At 42.7% G+C, this 14,622-nt stretch overlaps 1 pseudogene; it reads left to right on the forward strand.

The window, feature by feature from the left end:
• Positions 1-11,962: 11,962 nt before the first annotated feature.
• LOC140740370 (ubiquitin-like domain-containing CTD phosphatase 1 pseudogene) lies at positions 11,963-13,046 on the forward strand (annotated as a pseudogene).
• Positions 13,047-14,622: the final 1,576 nt, after the last annotated feature.

Below are 14,622 nucleotides of genomic sequence, written 5' to 3' on the forward strand. Positions count from 1 at the left end.
AACCTATAGGCTTCTGCCTCAGCAGCAAGATTACAACCACTGTGTCAAACTTGGATTTAAGTAAAAGGGTTTCTGCTCAAGGACTGTAGTGAAGTCAGTCACAGGACTGTCCTTCCCACCTCTGTAAGCAAGATTCAAACCTATTTCAGACTGATAGGATTAAAGTCTGCCGATTAATAGCTGTCAGAGTTCTAAGTGAAATAAAGTGAGCAATCTCCAGCAGGTTTCGAGCCATTTTATGTCCTTGCTGTGTAATTTAACATCAAGTGTCAGTCACAGTCAGAAGTGTGAGCTCAGAAGCTACGGTGCAGATAAATAAAATCACATCTCAAAACACAACAGGTTTATTTTGTGAGGACTTTATTTTTGCTGAACCAAGTTGGAGGAAAGAAATAATAAGACAAAATTGTCTTAAATCCTAATTAGATAGCACCATTTATTTCCCTCCCTTTCATATTCCTCATTTTATAATGGAAACTTACATCATCTGAGCATTTTACTGGGACAATTTTCACAGAATATTTTAGGTGCGAGAAAGACAAAGATGTGGTCAAGATAAAGTCACAGAATCATATTGTTTGAAATTGAATGGATTAGCAACTAATTCCTTAATGCACAATAAGGGCACACAGAAAGGAATTTAACCAGGTGTAGGCATGCTGGCAAATATTTCTGAGGCATGCACGCCCGTAGAGAAATCAGATAGGACATCTCTGTTCACTATTCACATTCACACAGTCGATGTTTTCCCTGCATAAACTGTACAGCAAATCAAAGATGATTCACACAATGTCCTTTGTCCACCCTTTCCATGTAAATACCTGACTAGGCAGTTGGCGAACTCAGTATAGGTTGTTCAAACATCCATCGAGCTACAATTACCAGGGGTTGCTTTGTTCTGCATTTAGCTGCTAATTACTCATTCCCTGGGTACATCAGTGGTGACTACACCAGCAGCACTCTATTAGCAATCCTTCTAGGTGAAGCTTGGCACTGCTGTAAGAATTCTTTTTCCTTTCCAAAAGGATGTTTATTTAACGATTACAGCATTACATGACCACAATCCTACAGTATACCATAATTTACACTATTTACAATCAATAGCCTCAAAGTACTATACAATCATCTCTATCCAGAATCACTCAAGTCCCTCTGGTGCCCACAGGAAAGCTCTCAATGTGCCTAATCCAATGTTTATAAGCACAGGCTCTCCTCAGGGCTGTGTTCTTTCACCCCTGCTGTTCTCACTTTATATAAATGACTGTAACTCCACAGACAAATCTATTAAAGGCCTAAAGATCGCGGATGACATGATTGTAGTTGGTCTCATCTCTAATAATGATGAGACCTGCATTCAAAGAGCGATATCAAGGAGAGGGAGCTTCATGCTATGAAGACAGTGGAAATTAGGAATGACTTCTGCTAACAACCCCCTACCCGCACCCCACCTTGGAAATTAATGGTCAGGCTGCATCTGTGGTTGAATGATTCAAATTCCTGGGGACTACCATTACCTATACATTAAAATGGGACAATGTTATGTCATCTCTAGGAAAGCCTAGCAGAGAGATGTTCTTCTTATGCTTGCTTAGGAAACTTAACATCTCAGGGTGCATCCTGATGAACTTTTACTCTGCCATCATTGAGAATGATGATCTCCTCCACAATCTCTATCAGCAGAGGAGCACTGCAGGCATGAGTACTTAGCCCCCTGCTCTACTCATTTTACACCGATGACTGTGTGGCTAAGTACAGTTCCAACACCAAATACACGTTCACTGATGATGCCACTTGATGTTGAGGGCTGTATCAAAGGTGGTGATGAATCAGCATACAGGAATGTGACTGAAAATTTGGCAGGGTGGTGTAATAACACCAACCTCTCACTCAATTTCAATAGGAATAAAAAACTGATTGTGGACCTCAAGAGAGGGAAAGCAGAGGCCCATGAGCCAGTAAATCAGAGGGTCAGAGGTGGAAAGGATCAGTAACTTTAAATTCCTGAGTGTTACTTTCTCAGAGGACCTATCCTGGACCCATCATATAAATATTCTTGCAAAGAAGGCACAACAGCACATCTACTTCCTCAAAAGTCTGTGGCAATTTGAATTGAATTGAATTGAATGATCTTTATTGTCATTATACATAGGTACAATGAAACTCTGTTTAGCTTCCTCTCAGGCAATTAAATAGAGCAGTAGATAAAAACAAGGCAGTAATATAAAAAATATTAAATAGATAAGTAGCAGAAAATAAGTTGCAGAAGCACCAGAATGTCACAGTAATGCACAAAGTGCCGTTAGTGCAAGTATTTGAGTCCTTGTGTGTTCTCACCGTTTCAATCATTGTTCTGTGGGAGTGGTGTGATGGAGGCCACAGCTCTGAGGTAGAAGCTGTTCCTCAGTCTATTTGTTCTGGCTTTTAGTGTCCTGAACCTTTTGCTGGACGGCAGCGGGTCAAACAGGGAGTGGCCGGGGTGTGTGGTGTCTCCGGTTATGCTGATTGCTTTCCTCCTGAGTCTGCTGGAATAGATGGTGTCCAGTCCTGGGAGCTCCATCCTGACAATTCGCTGGGCCGCCTTCACCACGCGATGCAGGTCTTGTCGCTCAGTGGCTGTGCAGCTGGCAGACCACACTGTGGCGCTGTTGGTCAGGATGGTTTCAATTGTGCTTCTGTAACAGTTAAACAACAGCTTTTGTGGGAGTTTGGTCTGTTTCAGCTTTCTGAGGAAGAGGAGTCTTTTTTGTGCCTTTTTTTACAAGCAGCGAGTTGTTGGTGGTCCATGTCAGCTGTTTTGACAATATAACTTCAAGGAACTTTAGGTTTTCCACATTTTCCACTACCTCTCCATGTATATGGAGGGGGGGGGGGTGTACTCTGTCCTTTGATCTCCTGAAGTCAATGATCATCTCTTTTGTTTTAGAAGTGTTAAGTGGTGTCATTGTCCTTACACCACTCCATCAGATGATCCACCTTGAGCCTATAGGCTGTTTCATCCTCGTCCAAGATCAGGCCAACCACTGTGGTATCGTCCACAAATTTAATTATGGAGTTGGTGGTGTAGATGGGGGTGCATCAATTTGGCATGTCATCAAAAGCCTTGGTAAACATCTATAGATGTGTGATAGAAAGTGTGCTGACTGGCTACATTATGGCCTGGTATGGGAACACCAAGACATTTGAGTGGAAAATCTTACAAAATGTACTGGACTCGGCCCAGTATATCATGCATAACACACATCCAGCCATTGAGCATATCTGCATGAAACAGTGCTATAGAAAAGCAGCATCCATCATCAAAGATCCTCACCACCCAGGCCATGCACTTCTTTTGCTGCTGCTATCAGGTAGATGGTACTAATGCCTCTGAACTCATACCACCATGTTTAAGGACAGTTACTACCCCTCTCAACCATCAGGCTCTTGAACAAAGAAGGATAATTGCACCAATTTAAGGAGTCTTTTATCTTGTTATTTATTTCTATCTGTTTATATTTGTATTTGCACAGTTTGTTGTTCATTGATCCCATTTACAATTACCGTTCTATAAATTTGTTAAGTATGCCTGCGGAAAAAGAATCTTCGGGTTGTATGTGGTGACTGATAATAAATCTTACATTGAACTTTGAACTTTTGAGAACGTTGTGTTCACCTCTATCACAGATTGATTTCCTGCCGCCTCCTCCCTGTCCAAGTCCAGGTTGCAGCCAGTGGTCCACTCAGCAGAGAAGATCACTGGCTGTCAGCCACATACATTAAAAGACTGGTTCAATGCCAGAGTGGAGGAAAGAGCTGAAAGAATTACTGCTATCTCAACCCACCCTAGCAGTCACCTATTCTCCATATTGCCATCAAGGAGATGCTACGAGTCCACTGGCACCAGGATTACAAGTCATCTCCGAAGCTTCTTTCCTGTAGCTATCTAGCTTCTCACCACACTCACACACATGAAATACTCTAACTCTCTGTGGACAACATCCATCAAATGGTTTTTCTTGCTCTCCTTGTTTTTTTTTGATAATTATTGGGTCTGTTCATGTTCATATTTATTTAAGTTTGATTATTGACATTTGTGAATGTGATCATTCTATTAATTGTTGATTGCTCATGGCTGTTTTCACTATTGTCTTGTAGATTGTTGGTTGCTGTTATAGTCTCGTTCTGTGTTTTATGCTTGGCACCAAACAACAATCAATTCTGATATGTTTCACCGACTGGCAATAAAGCAATTCTGATTCTGAATACTGTGTGATCATTCTCCAGGGACATGGGCACAGAGCTAAACCAGGAAGAGGGATGAGCAATTGTCTGGGGCAGAACCCTCAGTTGCTTCCTGGCTGGACCAATGAATGGCCACCTTGGGCAGGCACAATGCTGCAGCAAGGGCTGCCACACCAGTGTAACTTCCCTCTGGACAATGTAGGATGTGAGTTGCCCAACACGAGGATACATTTCATCAGCAATAATGTATTGAAAATAATTAATAATTTAAAGCATTTTAAAAATGCAACATTAAAGTCTGAACATTAAACAGTCTAATGCATTTCCCACTTTAGTATATTCAAATGAAAGAAAGTGTTGTCATTGCAGTGAAACACTTTTGCTGAGCCTATTGGCAGATTTGGAATTGCATGTGAACTTTGTTTGAGCTTTAATATCTCTTACGGTCATAGAGTCATAGAACACTACAGCACAGACACAGGCCCTTCAGCTCACCTAGTCTGTGTTGAACCAGTAATCTGCCTAGGGAAGATGAATAAGGACCTTGGTGGAGGAATTTGTTAAACAGTGCGAGCTGAGTCATCTGCAGCTCAATATCAGTAAGACAAAGGAGACAGTGATGGACTTTAAGAAGACTAAGCCTGCATTACTGTTAATGGTGAGGACATGGACATGGACGTGGTGAGGACCTACAAGTACCTGGAGGTGCACCTGGATGACTGACTTGAGTGGATCACTAACACAGAGGCTGTTTACAAGAAGAGTCTCTCTACTCCCTGAGGAGACTGAGGTCCTTTGGAGTATGCAGGTCTCTCCTTCGCATGTTCTACCACTCTGTTGTCACCAGTTAATCTTCTATGCAGTGGTGCGCTGGGGCAATGACATCAACACAGGTGATGCCACAGGCTCAGTAAACTGATTAGAAAGGCTGGCTCTGTTATAGGAGTCAAACTGGACACACTGGAGGCTGTGGTAGAAGAAAGGACCCTTTGGAAAATCCTGGCAGTTCTAGACAATGTTTCTCACCCTCTGCATGCCATCTTGGTTGCACAGAGGAGCACTTTTAGTAATAGGCTAAGACAGCTACATCTCTCCAAAGAGTGCTATATGAGGTCATTCTTACCCTTAGCCATTAGGCTCTATAATGAGTCAACCTATAGCTGAGGAAGCGGTGATCCCCTCTTGTTAGACTGTATGAGATAACTTTCTTACTTCTCTTCTAATTTTTGTATATTTGTATGTCCGTGTATTTTGTAAAGCTACTGTGGCACTCTAATTTCCTTTGGGATCAATAAGGTAGCTATCTCTCTAACCATCTAGTCCCATCGACTTACACCCGGACCATATCTCTCTATACCCCTCTTCTTTCCATGAGATGCAGGTTGTTTTATTCTTTGGGGACCATGCCTTATGCTTATGAGAGATATCTTCAATTCCCTCACTATTTTTACTAAAGTGCAGGAGATGAAGAACATTGATTATCATTCATTATCAGCCCTTTGGAGGTTTGACTTCTGAGTGTGGAGTGGAGGAGTTAGAATATCAATACTGAAGATGGGATGGGGTTAGAATAGAGGTAGAATGCCATTGAGGGAGTTGAAGGTATTGGGGATGTGGATGGAGCAATTATGTGCCTGATCATTTACAAAGCTCAGCATGAAGGAATAGTATGTCTGTAGCCAGGAGGTCACCTAGTAAGGTCTTAAGTTACCTTGTGGCATTGTCCCATGGGCCTCAGTGTACCCTATTGTGAGGATCTTCATCAAATGTCTTCTGAATGTCCATGAACCAATCAACTAATCCCCTTGTATCAATCTTTTCTCATCCAAAATTCAACCGTTGGTTAAATTTGATACGGCTTTGGTGGAAATGTGTGTTAAGAAGAAGATTCCAGTTGATAAAAAAGCTGTAGCTGGCAGTAGGAGAGGTAATGTAGGGGGCTGTTATGCAATGGATTGTTGATGAAAATACTTACTAGTGGTTTGAAGAATCAACAAGGGTTTTTTTTCCTACAGGCTAGAGCTTCAACTGATGATCTCCCCTAATACTGACCAGTTATTTGAAAGTGATTATGGCTGGAGAAGATAGAACATGGAATAGCCCAGCACAGAAACAGGCTCTTTGGCCCAAGCTGTGTGTGCCAATCATGAGGCAAAATTAAACTACACTTTCTATACCTGCGCATTGTTTATACCCCTTACTTCCCAATCTGTTCATGTTTATATCTAAATACCTCTTAAATGCTGCTACTGCATCTGCTTCAACACTTCCCTGGCAGTGAGTTCCAAGCACTTACCATGCTCTGTGTAAAAAGCTCGCTTTGAGATTTTAACCAATACCGAAAAGAATTAATCACCATTTGAAAAGACACGGAACTTTATGATCCTTGCTGCTGGATCTGTGAAGAGGTGCTTGAAAGTGTCTTTCTGTTGTCAATCAATAGCCGAGCTGCGTTTGGTTCGGCAATTCTCTTTGAGAACACCACTTAAAGAGAAAATGCAGTTGGAACTTTATTTTATTGAACACTTTATTCTGGTCACCAGGTCAGAGTGAATCCGAACTCATTGTCATCTTGCTTGGCGTTTCTTTGGTCTAGATGTAAAATGGAGGTACATGGACTCCACAGGAATAATAACCAAAGTAAGTATATAGGAGGAAAATGAAGGTGAAGTTGCCTGACTTCTCACGTTAGAAGTACAGAACATCTCAACTTCAAGCTCCCTTCTTGTACTCGTTTCCTCAATCTCTAAACCATGCTGCAATATGTCGCTGTGTGCTAATGGAAGCACAGATTATTCTACCACAGTGCCACAGCGTTGGATAATGACTTTCACCAGATCAATGTCACACCTTCAAAGAACTCTGTCCATGCCTGATTAAACTGATAGGGCCTTTAAGAAATAGCGCTGACCCATTTAGTGATGTTTTTTCATGCCAACACATAATCTGCGTACATTCATCACTTATCTAGATAAGCAACAATAACTGTTTTCACAATCAGTTGGACAACACATCTTCAGTCGAAGCAGAGAGAAGGAGCCCAGTTATACTGCTTCATGAAAAAAAACTGATCAGCATTTGAGTAACAATTTTCAGATTCCCAGGGAAGAAACAATTAAGACCTCAGCTCTGTGTTTAACCAAGACTTTCATTCTTTGTACTACACCTACCTGTTCTTAGCTTCTGGCCAAAATTACAGCATATGTTCCTGAAATGTTTTTACTACCTTAAGGGTTATTTTTCTGGGTTGTTTTAAATAAGTTAACAAGTTGGCAATGAAAAGCTGTCCGAGCGCAATAAGTGTCAGCTGTTGATTCTGCAAATGACTGTCTCCAGAATTAGATGCATTAAGGAGCAGGGTTAAACCAACTCAAAGAGAAATTTGCCTTTGGTAACTGGCAACAAATACACATGCAGGCTATACTTACCAATTGAGCATCAAAACATTGAAGTCAAACAGCTGCTGATCAAGTACAGTTTAGTATCAGTGATCAAGAACTAAATTCCCTGCTGATTAGTGTTCCCCAAGTCAGTTTCCAACATAACTTGTTCTGGTCTAGTGCATGATCTGTATTGTGATTTTAAGATTCAGTGTCTTTGGCCAGCATTTATTTTGACAGCTTGAAGTACAACTGTATAGAGCTACACGGAGCAAAACTGTCAAATGATGGGACAGAGGAGAAAGTTTCAGCTCCAACAGCTCATCCATCACAGGATCTAATTGTAAAGCACATGTCACATGCTGAAAACTCCAGTGTTAGAGTGAACATAAGAACATAAGAAATAGAAACAGGAGTCGGCCAACTGGCCTATCGAGCCTGCTCCACCATTCATTAAGATCATGGCTGATCTGAACATGGACTCATCTCCACCTACCTGCCTTTCTTTTCCTCATAATCTTTAATTTCTTTACTATGCAAAAGTCTATCCATCCTTGTCTTAAATATACTTACTGAGGTAGCCTCCACTGCTTCACCGGGCAGAGAATTCCGCAGATTCACCAGTCTCTGGGAAAAGCAGTTCTCCCTCATCTCTGTCCAATATCTACTCCCCAAAATCTTGAGGCTATGTCCCCTAGTTCTAGTCTCACCTACCAGTGGAAGCAACTTTCCTGCCTCTATCTTATCTATCCTTTTCATAATTTTATATGTTTCTATAAGATCTCCTCTCATTTTTCTGAATTCCAGAGAACACAGCCACAGGCGACTCAATCTCTCTTCATAGTCTAACTCCCTCATCTCTGGAATCAAGTATGAGTGGATAGTTTCAGGCTTTGGCTCAAAAGGCTTAGGCAAGAGGAAGTGAAGACTCTAGTTTCTGGTAAGTTTCTTCCTTTATATATTTACTAGTCTTAGAGTTTCAAGGCTTGCATGCCTCAATGACCGGAAGAACTATGTTAGTTGGAGTCAGGGCTTAATGCTTTGGCTTTTGGTAGGGTTACCCATGTCAAACAGGTCAAAGGGTAGAGGCCAAACTAAGGTTCAGGAGTTCAGCTCAGGGCTAACAACACTGACTGGCCAAACAAAACTGTTACAGAAATGGCAATGAAGAACCCCTCTACATCTGAGTGTGATGGGTTTCCTGAATCTCCACCCAGAACTTACATGACTGACAGAAGTGAAAACCAAGCTACTGATACTATGAAGGAAACCCTGAATGCTGCCAGAGATGGAGGGCCTTCATTGCTGCCCTAAAGGCCAGTGAAGTAAAGGGCAGTAAGTTATTTACTAGTGCATAACTAGCTCAACAGTGAGAATGTATCCAGGGTCAATGCTGTGTTTTTCGTGTGCAATGTGGGTACTCTGGGCGAGTTTCAGTCCCTCTGATAAGCACAGCTGCATGGCATGCACCCATTTGCAGTTTCTTACAAACCACGTTAGGGAACTGCAAACGTTGGCTCACAGGTGAGAATGAGGAGGTGATACATGGGAGCAAGAGAAGTAGTCAACCTTAAGTTACAGGTATCTATGTGACTGCCAGGAGGGGGAAAGGGAATAGGCAAACAGTGCAGAGTAACCCCAGGGCGGTTTACCTGAATAATAAGTATACCGTTTTGGATACTGTCAAGGAGCACAACTACCAGAGAAAAGCTACACGACCAGGTCTCTGGCACTGAGTATGGCGCTATGGCTCAGAATGGAAGCGGCAGAAGGGACTGCAGTAGAGATAGGTGATCCCACAGTTAGACTAGCAGACAGGAGATTCTGTGGATGTGAAAGAGACATCTGGATGATATGTTGCCTCCCAGGTGGCAGGGTCAGGAACGTCGCAGATCAGCTCCAGGGCATTCTAAAGGAGGACGCTGAACATGCAGACATTACGGTACATGTCAGTATCAGGGATAAAGGTAGGAGAAGAAACAAGATCATAAAGAGATATTAAAGGGATTTTGGTAGAAAGCTGTAAAGCTGGACTTCCACGGTAGTAATCATTAGATTGCTGCCTGTGCCACATGCTAGAGTGGGTAAGAATAGAACAATTTAGCGGATGAATTTATGGCTGAGCAATTGGTGCAGGGGACAAGGTTCCAGAATTCTGGATTATTGGGATCTCTTCTGGGGAAGGTATGATGTGCACAAAAAAGGATGGGTTACAACTGAACTTGAGGGGGATCGATATCCTTGTGGGAAGGTTTGCAAGAGCTGTTGGTGAGGGTTTAAACTAATTTGGCAGGGGTATGGGAACCAGCGTGATAGGGCAGAGAATGGGGCAGTGGGTATAGAAGTAGATGTAGTGCGTAGCGAGACTGTGAGGAAGGGTAGGTAGATAACAGGGCAAAATTGCAGTCAGTGGGATGGGGTTGAAGTGAGTCTTTAAACTAAATATGTAGTAGGTTTAACAGTTCAACAGTTTGCCAAGATGAGGATAAAGCAAAATAACCGTCAGGAAAGGCAAAAAGAGTCAGTGGATGTTGTTTAATTGGATTCTCAGAAGTTTTTGACAACGTGATGTACGTCAGCCTGCTAAGCAAGATAAGAGTCCATTGTATTAAGGAAAAATACTAGCATGGTTAAAAGATTGGCTGACTGACAGGAGGCAAAGTGTGGGAATAAAGTGGGCTGTTTCTGTTTGGCTGCCGGTGAATCATGGTGTTCCTGCTCTGTGTTTTTCTTTCAATCAATTTTGTGCTTTGGAGTTACAAAACATAACATCAGTAACAGGGCTAAGAGCTGTTTCTGAAAATGGTAGTATCGGGTTTGCATCTCCCGTAAGCTCTTAGTCCAAAACCTCAAGATGACTAATGCCTTTTCATTCGAAAGCCTGTTTGCAATCTTAAAGGTAGCTCACTGGTTGGGAACCCACTGGATTGCATTTTCTTTTCTGAGTGTTATTGTTAGGTGGAGAATATGTTGTTGCTAGTATCCAAGTGGCCCCACAAAATGCTGGGTCCCCTCTTTAGAGGTGGCGACATTGTCCCCAATATTTTTTGTTTGGCCTTGAACGGTATTTCTCATTGTCTAGAATGCCAGTGCATTCCCAGAAAGAATACATTTTGGCTAGGGCCCTGGAATATGTTGGGAGTAATTGATCATCTACTGTCCTTCAGGGAGGTAACCACTTGTCTACTGCCTCCCCAACACCTCGCCCAAGAGCCTGAACAAGAGGATATTATCTGTGTAGTGGTTTACCGAGATGGTTGGGTTGAGCAAAATCCCTTGTTGGTCTTGAGTTATAATAATATGTCACAAGGTTGAGCTGTGCATGTATCCCTGTGGAAGATGACAAATGATATATTGACTGCCTTCCCAAATAAAAACAAACTGGTCTTGGGACTCAGGACTCAGTGAAATTGAAAAGAAAATGTTAGCCAAATTCACTACAGCTTACCTTCCCTACCCCATGTCCTCCATAATGGTCACTACATCCGGGGCAGCCACTGTGAGGGGCAGGGCTTTCAATTACCTAAAGTTATCATAATTCACCATGTTCCATCCCGCTTCTGCAGCAGAATGTTTTCGGGGAAGGTTGTCAGCCCCTCCTTCAATAAGCTTCCACTGTTTCCCCAGTGTTCTTCTTGTCACCCAGGATGAAGCACTGCTTGATGTTCTTGGTTGGAGGTAGGATTATGAGGGACTCTCTTTTGGCCAGCCCCCCCAGTACTGTAGCTTGAGCCACCCCAAAAGTAAAATGGCCCCTATTGGATTGCAGGGACTTATAGCCTGATTCACTGGCCCCCCAATTTGGTAATCAAATCTCGAGATGAGGCCCCAATTCTGCTCCGCAACCTCGTAGTCGGACAGGGCCTCAGTGGTGGATTCCCGTAATGCTTCAACCCAATCATCCTTCTCAGAGTCCGAATCAGCCACAAAACTGAAGGTTCTGTATGGTGTCATGAGATCGAATCCCCGCCTGTCTGTCTCCTTCACTGTGGCCACATTCATTTCCACAGAGGTGATGCCAATCCCAAGCCGGTGATCCTCTTCGTTCTTGTAGAGCCACACCTTGTCCCCCCCGGATTGATACGTAGACCTTATTCCGGGATGCCCGCAGTTCCAGATATCTGGATATTGCGAAAGTTTTAAATCTCCCAGAGGTGAAGTAGTCAATGAAAAAGTGGGAGATACAGAGGGCCATAGCCCAGCATTATATATCCGAGGATGTGTTCACGCTGGGGGTATTGGAACTTATCCCTGAAAAAAAAACCAGTTGTTGGGGTGGTTCAGTTAGAGTTGGAAAAATTAAGGTTGAGCCACGGACCCAGGATAGTGGGGGCGGATGGAACTTCCAGTGAGCACGGAGACGAGTACAGCCATCTTACATGTCAAGATGTCCGTATCAATTATAATAAAGTGGAGTGGGCAAGAATATCCTGTGACAAAGCTGACAGAGGAAGATACAGTTCTGGACTTGAAGGAGATGATTAAGACTCTAACTGGTGTACTGCCAGAGCGACAGAAGTTACTTGGCCTGAAAATCAAAGGTAAAGCTGCCGAAGATGACGTTAAGCTGGGAATGCTTAAATTGAAGCCAAATACTAAGATTATGATGATGGGCAGCAGGGAGGAGTGTCTGAAGGAAGTACTGGCACCACCTCCTGACAATGAAGATGTTATCAATGACTTTGACATTGAAAAGGACGTTTTGGAAGTAGAGAACAGGGAAGAAAATTTGGCCAAAATTGCACGCAGAGTGAAGTAGTACAAAATAGAAATGCTGAACCAACCCCGGGAAGGGAAAAAAGCTACTAGTTTTGGATGTTGATTACACATTATTTGACCATAGATCCTGCGCTGAGAGTGGACTTGAACTAATGAGGCCATACCTGCATGAGTTCCTTACATCTGCATATGAAGATTATGACATTGTTATATGGTCTGCTACTAGTATGAAGTGGATTGAAGTAAAAATGAAAGAACTTGGAATCACAACACATCCTAATTATAAGATAACCTTCATGTTGGACAGTGCAGCAATGATCACAGTGCATACACCTAAACGAGGAGTAGTGGAGGTCAAGCCACTGGGAGTCATTTGGGATAAATTTCCCGAGTTCTACACTAGAAAAAATACAATAATGTTTGATGATATTGGACGCAACTTTCTGATGAATCCACAAAATGGGTTGAAGATTAGACCTTTTATGAAGGCTCATCTTAACTGAGATAAAGATATGGAACTACTGAAATTGTCGCAATACCTGAAGGAGATTGGCAAGTTAGAAGACATTATAGAGCTTAATCATAAATACTGGGAAAGGTATCTTTCCAAGAAACAAAGGCAATGAGCCTCATGTAGATCTTTCTGCACTAGGTTGTGTATACTTCAGAACTACATGAGAAAACTTTTACTGTGATTGAACTCAGAACATGTGCTGAGCACTTTGATAGACACACCAGGAAACACACTAGTGAGCACTGCTTAAGTATTGGAACCCACGAGAAGGTGTGGGGCATCGGAGTCCGAACGAAGGATCGGTCAATTTTAACTCACAGTGTTTATAGCGAGGCCGGTGGGGGCTTGTGTGTCTGTCCACCCTTGCCTGGGTGATGAGACCACCATAGAAGAATGGTCTAGCTAAAGGACAGAGGGGTTATACCTGAATGGCCACAACAACACATTGACGGATCAAGAACATAAAAGAAGGTTTGACTGACTGTAGCTGTCATTGTTTGCTCGCCCTCTCTCTCTCTCTCTCTCTCTCTCTCTCCCTCCAACGGTTACAACAAAAGAACCAACAACTACCTCAGCCTACATGAACTGAACTGAGCTTTATACTTTCCCATGATAATTCATTATCCCCTAGACAATGATAGAGCTTGTTTATTATTGATTATTATTATACCCACACTTTTAGGTTTAGTACTGCCAACGTGTATTATCTGTATATTTGCATTGTTGATATTGATTTGTATATTTTACTAATAAACACTGTTTGTAAAATAGTACCAGACTCCAACGGATACTTCTATCTTTGCTGGTAAGACACCCAGTTACAGGGTATGTAACAAATTGGGGGTTCATCCGGGATCTGAACCCCACAAACAGGAAAGAACTGTATACCAAAATAAACTGAAGCAACTTACTCTATACCGCAAGCCATGTTGTTGTAGCCCATGCAGAATGTGGTCTGGCATTGTCCTGCTGAAATAAGCATGGACGTCCCGGGAAGAGACGTTGCCTTGATGACAACATATGTCTCTCTAAAATCCTAATATACGCCTCAAAGTCAATGGTACATTCACATACATGCAACTCACCCATGCTATGGGCACTGATGCACCCCCATACCATCACAGATGCTGGCTTTTGCACCTTTCGCTGATAACAAACAGGATGGTCATTTTCATCTTTGGCACGGAGAAATCGACGCCCGTTTTTTCCAAAAACTAGCTGAAGTGTGGACTCATCTGACCACAGCACATGGTTCCACAGTCTTTCGGTCCATCGGAGATGAGCTCGGGCCCAGAGAACTCACCGGATTTTCTGCATAGAGTTGATGTATGGCTTCCTCCTTGCGTAATACAGTTTCAAGTTGCATTTCTGGATGCAGTGACGGACTGTGTTAAGTGACAATGGTTTTCTGAAGTACTCCCAAGCCCAGGTGGCTATAATTGTCACAGTAGCATGACGGTTTCTTAGGCAGTGCCGCCTGAGGGCTCGAAGATCACGCGCATTCAACAGTGGTTTCCGACCTTGCCCTTTACGCACTGAGATGTCTCTGAATTCTCTGAATCTTTTCACAATATTATGTCCTGTAGATGTTGAAAGACCTAAATTCTCTGCAATCTTGCGTTGGGAAATGTTCCTTTTGAACTGACTAACAATTCTCTCACGAATTTTGGCACAAGGGGGTGAGCCACAACCCATCCTTGCTTGCAAAGACTGAGCCTTTGATGGACACTACTTTTATACCCAGTCATGATACCTCACCTGCTACCAATTAGCCTGCTTAATGTGGAG

Source organism: Hemitrygon akajei, chromosome 16 (assembly GCF_048418815.1).
Source record: "Hemitrygon akajei chromosome 16, sHemAka1.3, whole genome shotgun sequence".
Lineage (NCBI taxonomy): Eukaryota > Metazoa > Chordata > Chondrichthyes > Myliobatiformes > Dasyatidae > Hemitrygon > Hemitrygon akajei.